Source organism: Phascolarctos cinereus, unplaced genomic scaffold, assembly GCF_003287225.1.
Source record: "Phascolarctos cinereus isolate Bilbo 61053 unplaced genomic scaffold, phaCin_HiC Scaffold_5;HRSCAF=322, whole genome shotgun sequence".
In the NCBI taxonomy this organism is placed as follows: domain Eukaryota; kingdom Metazoa; phylum Chordata; class Mammalia; order Diprotodontia; family Phascolarctidae; genus Phascolarctos; species Phascolarctos cinereus.
The window spans coordinates 275,397,474-275,405,953 of NW_027555958.1; positions in this window are offsets into that span (position 1 = coordinate 275,397,474).

Consider the following 8,480-nt stretch of genomic DNA (forward strand, 5'->3'; position numbering starts at 1 on the left):
GTCACTTAACCCTGATTGCCTCATGAGAACAAACAAGCAAAAAACAAACAAACAACAACAAACAAAAACAAAGTACCAAGAGAGGGTGTAACCTATGATAACTTTGAATAGTGTCGTTTGTTGAATTTGTATAATTTTATTTAGGGGTGAAATGACAGCTAGGTGAAATACAGCAGATACAACTCTGGGCCTGGTGTCAGGAAGATTCCTCTTCATGAGTTCAAGTCCAGCCTCAGACACTTACTAGCTATGTGACCCTAGGCAATCACTTAACCCTGTTTGCCTCAGTTCCTCCTCTGTAAAATGATCTGGAGAAGGAAGTGGCAAAGCACTTCAGTACCTTTGCCAAGAAAACCCCAAATGGGGTCATAAAGAGTTGGACATGACTGAAAAATAACTCAACAACAGCATTTAGGGATGAGAAGACCCTCCAGCTCCACCAGCTATAATGGTTTGGAGCCCTTGTGAAGGATTATTAAATTTTTAAATGTTTAAGAAAGGTGGTAATTGAGCACATGGGAATTGATGAGCTTGAGGGAAGAGAAAGGAGAAAGAAAGAAAACAGAAAGAGCTAAAGGGAGGAGGTAGGGAGGGAGAGGGAGAGAGAGAAGGAGATTAAAAGTGCTTTGTGCCTTCTAACAAAGAACATTACATTTCTGGATTTTTAAAAAATTTTCTGGGGCAGCTTGGTGGCACAGTGGATAGAGCACCAGCCCTGAAGTCAGGAGGAGTTCAAATCTGGCCTCAGACCAAACACTTGACACTTACTACCTGTGTGACCCTGGCCAAGTCACTTAACCCCAATTGCCTTAAAAAAAATTTCTAAATGGCAGACTGCTAATATGCTTCAGCTTGAAAAATTATTTAATCTGATAAGTATTCAAGTATATGCTTTGCTGTAGCAAATACAGGTAACATATGGACAAGCCACGCTCATTGCTGAAACCTGGTAGTCAAAGTTCATCCCTTATCTGTCTTGTTTTTTTCTAGATCTGTTCTTCTTGTTAGCAAGACATATCTTTACTGTGTATATAGTTTCATCTTTCATCCCTAGTAAATACTTACTGATTGATAGATCTGAAGTGAATTCATTTCTTAATTTCTATTTTCATTACTACTGTCCTAGCTGAGTCCCTCATTACCTCTCTCCTGGACTACTACAATAACCTCCTTTCTAATTTCTCTTCCTTCATTCTCTTTCCTGTCTCCAATCCATTATACACTGTCATCTTATTTTTAAAAATAATTTTGTATTTAATGAACACCAAAAGCAAGCATTTTCAAATACATATAAAACACCAAAGGTGACTGACTGTATGTGAATGAAACTGTGCATCTGTATTCCATACTGCTTGGGTTTTTTGGGGGGAAAAAAGCACTTTTCCTCTCCAAATATACATTGCTAAGCAAAACAAATTCCTGACATTCATAAAAGAAAAAAATTCTGTACCCTACTAAGGTATTTGAACTATTCTTGACTTCCAGTCCTTTATGGTTGCTTGCAATATGTTTTTCTTTGATATGGAGTCTCTGGATTTTGGCTATGATATTCCTGGGTCCTGTCTAGTACCAGATCATTTTGATGATTGATGCTTTGTAATACAATATGAGATCTGGTACAACTAGACCACATTCCTTTGCTTTTTTTTTTTCATTGATTCTCTTGATATTCTCTGCCTATCCTTCCTGATGAATTTTGTTATTTTTTTCCTATCTTTATAAAATATTTTTGGTAGTTTGCCCTAACACATGATCAATTTTAGTGAAGGGGCCAGAGAAAAAGGTATGCTCATTTCTATTCCCATTCAGTTTTCTCCAGAGATCTAGTATGTCTAACTTTTCTAAAATTCTATTCATCTCCTTAATTTCTTTCTTATTTTTTTTTTGTTGTTTAAATTTATCTAGTTCTTATTAGGGAAACTTGAGGTCCCCCACTAATATAATTTTACTGTCTATGGTAGCTTTTATCAAAATGTAGTTTCACTGCTTATCTCTTTTAATTGTATTTATTTTTGCTTTTGCTTTGTCTGAGATAATGATTGCTACCCCTGTTTTTTTACTTTAACTGAAACATAATAGATTCTGTTCCAGTCCCTTATTTTAACTCTGTGTGTCTCTCAGCTTCAAGGGTGTTTCTTGTAAACAACATGTTTTAGAATTTTGTTTTTTAAATCCACAATGCTATCCATTTCCATTTTATGGACAAGTTCATTCCATTCACATTTAGAATTATGATTACTAACTATGTATTTCTCTCTATCCTGCTTTTTCTCCTGTTTATCCTTCTGTCTCTCTCCTTTTACTCTCTCTCCATTTTCCAGGTCAGTTTTTTTTCCAATGAAATATTTCACATTTTCTTCATTTCCCCCCATTCTTCTGATTTTGTTTTTATTGCTTCTTGATGTCTCATTGAGTCATTAGCTTCCACTTGCCCAATTCTAATTTTTAAGGAATAATTTCCTTCAGTGAGCTTTTGTACCTCCTTTTCCATTTGGCTAATTCTTTTCTTCAGTGGATTTTTGTACGTCTTTCTCCATTTGTCCAATTCTTCATTTTAAGGCATTCTTCTCCTTATTGGAATTTTGTGCTTCTTTTATGATATGGCATATTTTTTTAAGGTTTTTTTTTAAGGTGTTTTCTTCAGGGTTTTTTTTTCATATGTGTGTGTCTTTTACCAAGTTGCTGACTCATTTTTCATGATTTTATTTCTTTGCTATCATTTCTTTCCTCTATTTTTCATCTACCTCTTTCATTTGAGTTTTAAAATCCTTTTTTCAAAAAGTTCAATATTCTTGGAATTCTTTTTGGGTCTGAGACCAAATCACATTTCCCTTTGAGGCTTTGGATATATCTGTTTTGACATTGTTGTCTTCTTCTGAGTTTGTATTTTGATCTTCCCTGTCACCATAGTATCTTCCTAGGGTCAGATTCTTTTTTGTTGTTGTTTACTCATTTTCCAGCCTACTTCTTGACTTTGAACTTCATATTAAAGTTGGCTTCTGCTTAACTGGGGTTGGAGACACCCCAAGCTTTAGGCTTTTTCCTGCTGCTGTTTTCAGAGCTAGCTCTGGGGGTCTGTAAATTTTCAGTTCTTCCAAGGTGGTATGATCTAAGGAGAGGTGTGATCACTGCTCTCCTGGCCTGTGCTCTGGTCTGTGAGTGACCATGAACACTCTTTTCCACTCTGGAACTATGAGACGGGTTCCTGCCCCTCCTCGCCCTGGGACTATGATCCTGAACTGCATATGGGCAATGCAGCAATGCTTCTAGTGCTAGCAAAGGGTCCTCTGTAGTCTCCTTCTAATCAGTTGTCTGAACTCCTGAAGCCACTGCCTCTAATTCAGTTGCACCCAAGAACTTCTGCTAGCTTGTCAGGGTATGTTTGACTGTCACCCCAGTGAGATGGACTTTACTTGCCAACCTTTTAAGTTGTCTTGGACTGGAAAATGTTTCTCCCTGTTCTTTTGTTGGTTCTGCTGTTCCAAAATTCATTTTGAGGTATTGTTTTAATGTTGTTTGGATGGCAGTTTGGGAGAGCTCAGGTGAATTCCCTACCTTTACTCCACTATCTGTTGTAATAGTCTTTCTAACTGGTCTTTCTTCCTCTCTCCTCTCTCCAATCTATATTTCTGCCTAATTTATATTTCTAATGTACCCATCTGATTGCATTATACCACTTCTAGTGGCTCCTCATTGCTTCCCAGCTAAAGTATAGTTGTCCCAGCATCCAAGGCCCTCCACAATTTGGCTTCACCCTCCCTTTTCAACTTACTCTATGCTTGTGGTTAAACTGGGTTAGTCACCTATCACTCTTCTGAAACTGATCACCTAAATTCTCTTTGAGCTTGTGCATGTCATCCTTTGGGCCTGCAATGGCTTCTTCCTGTCCTCATCTCTGCCTACTGAAATTTCTCCCATCCCAGCTCAAAAAGAACCTCTTCCATGATGCCTTTCTTGATCTGCCTGCCAATTTTCTCTCCTTTCGAGATGATGGTCGGAGATCTTCATTTCCAAATTTCTTGCATAACTTTATCAGTATCTTGTCTTTATATTCATAAACTAATAATAATAATGTAAGGCTGGAAGTCATCAGATTATAAGCTCCTTGAGGGCATGGACTCTAGCTTATTTAATTTGCTTATCACCAGCACAAGGCAGCCTTGCTCAAAGTAGGAAATTTCTCTCTTATTTTATGTTCTGTTTCGTCTGTTATTCTGGTTATTTCACTTAGTGTTATATCTCTCTGCTTTGCTTCCTTCATTCTTCTCGTTTTTCTGTATCCAAAGATTTTTATTAAAAATTTTTGATTGCTTGCCTCTTCAGTATTTCTGGGTCAACACTGTTCTTGTTTCTATCAGCAACACGAAGACTTTGAGATATGCTCTTGATCTGTGTGCATGAGCAGATGGCCACTTCTGCTGCCTTCCTAGACTCAGGCTGGGCTTGCTTTCGAATTTGCAAGGGAGAGGATTGGATCTGCAATCCATGATTTAGAAATCCTTTTATTGGGAAACGTAGCTGAATATCCTTCCATGATTAAAGTCAAAGGAGAAGCAGTGTTTTAGGGGCTGTCAGGAAAAGCTGATGTTTTTCTGTGGGGTCCCAGACATAGATTTGTATTGGAGGAGTAATAGAATCCTGGAATTTCAGAGACTGAAGTGACCTGTGTAGACAAGTGAACATCTAGCTTTTGCTTTGTTGTTGTTGTTCAGTTGTTTTTCAGTGATTTTCTTGGCAAAAATACTGGAGTGATTTGCCATTTCCTTCTCCAGTTCATTTTACAGAAAATGGAACTGAGGCAAACAGGGTTAAGTGACTTGGCCAGGGTCACACAGCTGGTAAGTCTCTGAAGCCAGATTTGAATTTGTGAAGATGAATCTCCCTAATTCCAGGCCCCGTGCTCTATCCACTGCACCACCTAGCTGTCTTTTGCTTAAAGATCTCCAATTCGGAGGAACATACTACCTCTTCCAAGGCAGCTCATTTCACTTTTGGATGCCTGTCATTGTTAGGAAGTTCTTTCTTTCAAATCTAAATTTACCTTCTTGTAAATTCTGCTCATGGTCCTCTCTGGGATCAAACAGAACCAATCTAACCCTTCTTCGACGTGACAGCCTTTCAAATACCTGAAGATAGTTATCATGGCCCCCTGAGCCTTTCCTTCTCTGGGTTAAACATTCCCATTCCTTCAACAGATCCTCACGTAGTATGGACTTGAGACCCTTCACCTTTCCGACTACCCTCTTTTGGACACCTTTGGCTCATCTGTGTCCTTCCTAGACAGGGGGGCCAGAGTGGAACACAATACCCTGATATTATATGACCGTGGCAGAGGACAGGGGGGACATTACCTCCTCATTCCTAAAAGTAGCCCTTCTTAATGAAGCCACAGATAACAGTACTTATATTATTTTTGGCTGCCATATATCGAAGTTAGAGTCCAGATATTTTTCAGACCGACTGCTCTCTAATCAGGCCTCCTCCATATAATGCTCTAAATGCAAGACTTTATATTCATCCCTAGCTCATTTGGTCTTATTAACGTGCAGGGCTGGGCCCAGGTCATTAAAAACATTGGGGCAATCTTGTTACGTTTGAGTGAAATTCATATTAGGATCTAAGTCTAGAGTACAGAAAGTAACTTTCCTCATGACAATCACCTTAATTAACTTTTTTTGCAATGTAGTAGCAGTCCTCTGTGATGTGACTACTTAATCGTCTTTGTGTCTGTAACTACCATTTAGTGAGTCTTCAGTAGCAAGAGACAACTACTTCCTGATCAAAGCGTTGATCAACCATGATTTCAGTGGATAAATAATGAAGAATGCTGCCTACCTCCTGACTGGGACGTAATGGACACAATATGAAGAATGAGGCATACAGTTTTAGATGTGGCCAATATGGGAGCTTCTTTTGCTCAACTACATTTATTTGTTTTAAGAGTTTTGTATTTCTTTTTTTTTTCCTTCCCCGAGTGGAGTGTGAGGGTGGGAGAAAATGCTTGATAATTTTAAAAAATTAGTTTAAAAAATGTAAAGACTATGGAGGTGGGAGGGGACAGGAAGAGGCAGCTGCATTGTCATTTGGAAATCAAACATGTTTTAATAGACAAGTTCTTCACGGATTTTACTAACATTTTGGCAAAAGAAAACAGACTATGTTGGTGCACTTGAGTATGAAATGCATACTATTTCAATAGCCAATGATCAAAAAATTCCTTGCTTTGGCAGTTAAAAATTTTTTTAATTTACAAAAAAAAAGATATTGTGAAAGTAAAAAAAAAATAACTTTATACAGTTGTTCAAATTTCAAGGAGGAATCTAGCATCACTTAGTGATTCTTTGTATTTCTTATCCAAAGAGTGCCTTACCTTTTATAATATCATTTGCATGTCCCCAGAATGTTTTTGTTTGTTTGTTTGTTTGTTTGTTTTTTAGGGAGAAGCAAATGTAAATAGAGAAAGGCCCATAGAGGTAAACTAGTTTAGTGGAAGATGCTTACAGTAAAAATCAGAATACCTAGGATTCTAATCCACTATCTATCCTCAGGCAAATCATTTGCTTCTTTGGACCTTAGGGTTTGGGGTCTTTTTTTGTTTATTTGTTTTTGTTTTGGTGATGATAAAAAACACCATAGACATAAACATATTTTGGAAGTAATGGTGCTATGTAAGACAAGGTTTGTATGGGGTAGGGTGGGGTGGGGCAGATTAGAATCTGTGTCAAACCCCAGTCCTGTACCTTAAGGAAAAAGGCACAACTGTTTTATTACTAAATACACATCTGTCTGGCCATATGATAAAAAGCAAAAAACCAAAAAACTAGATACATCGTCAATGAAGTTCTGCATTTAGGTAAGCACTTCTTTATTTGGATCCAGTAATTAAACAACATCCTCCCTGGTAAACTGGTCACTGACATTTTGGGAAAAACAAAACAAAACATGTGAATGCTTATATGGGCATTGTCGTGTTCATTTTCTAGCATGTCATTATTTTTGTAACATTCTTTTTCTTTTTCAATATGCTGTATGAATGAATTCTTCTTGGCAGAGAGGTCTGATCTGGTAGCATCAGTCAACTAAAGCTCCCCAACTTTATGAGGCCTTTAACACCCCAGAGACAGATTTCCTGTTGGTGAAGGGTATAAGCCTGGATTTGAATTACTCTTGTTTATTTCTGTTCAGGTGAAATTTCAATCAGTTGTAGGAAATACCTCATCGGCTCAAATGTTTTCAGGCTCACTGCAACGTACAATGTTTAAATCATTTTATCTACCTCCAAAGTACTTATTTGTGTTGCTAAGGTAAAATAGATTTTATTCCTTATGCCTCCCACATATACCAGCCAATGTTCTCACTATCCCTTTCTAAGACATGAACGTAACTGATTATTTACATGTTGTCTCTTCCATTAGTATGTAAGCTCCTTGACAGCAGGGACTGTTTCTATATTTTTGCCTTTCTTTTTTTAGCAGCTAGGTAGTAGAATGTATAGAGCACGGGACCTGGATTCAGGAAGACCTGAGTTCAAATTTAGCCTCATTTTTTTTTTTAACTTTTTGGTTAAGTGACTTGCCCACGGTCAGACAGTAGCCTCATACCTTAACAAGCTATGTCACCCTGGGCAAGTCACTTAACCTCTGTTTGCTCAATTGTAAAATGGGGATAATAATAGCACCTACTTTCCAGGGTTGTTATGAGATCAAATGAAGTAACAATTGTAAAGTGCTTCAACACAGTGCCTGTCACATAGTATTGTGTTTTAGTTGTTTCCAGTTGTGCTTGACTCTTCATGATTCCTTTGAAGGTTTTCTTGGCAAAGATACTGGAGTGGTTTGCCATTTTCTTCTTTAGCTCGTTTTACAAATGAGGAAACTAAAGTAAGCAGGGTTAAATGACTTGCCCAGGGTCATGCAGCTGGTAAGTGTCCGAGGCCACATTTGAATGCAGAAAGATGAGTCTTCCTGACTGGCATACCTGACAGTGTATCACTGTGCTACTTAGCGGCCTGACATGTAGTGGGTACCAGAACATATCCATCAAAAGGCTTAGTCCTCTCCTTTCTTTCCCCTTTGTATCCTCAGCACTTAGCAGGGTGGTTAGCACTTAGTATATAGTAAGTGCTTAATAAATGCTTGTTGATTACTTAGTAGTAACCAACATCTGTGGGGTGGCCAGGTGGCACAGTGGATAGAGCTGCTGGGCCTGTAGTCAGGAAGACTCAACTTCTTGAGTTCAAATCTGGCCTTAGGCACTTACTGGTTGTGTGACCCTGGGCAAGTCACTTAACCCTGTTTGCCTCAGCTCCTCATTTATAAAAATGAGCTGGAGAAGGGAGTGACAAACCACTCTAGTATCTTTGCGAAGAATATACCAAATGGGGTCAACAAAGAGTCAGAAACAATGAAACAACTGAAGAATAACAATAACAATGAAACCCCCCCCCAATATCTATGTACTGCTTTAAATTTTGCAAGTTT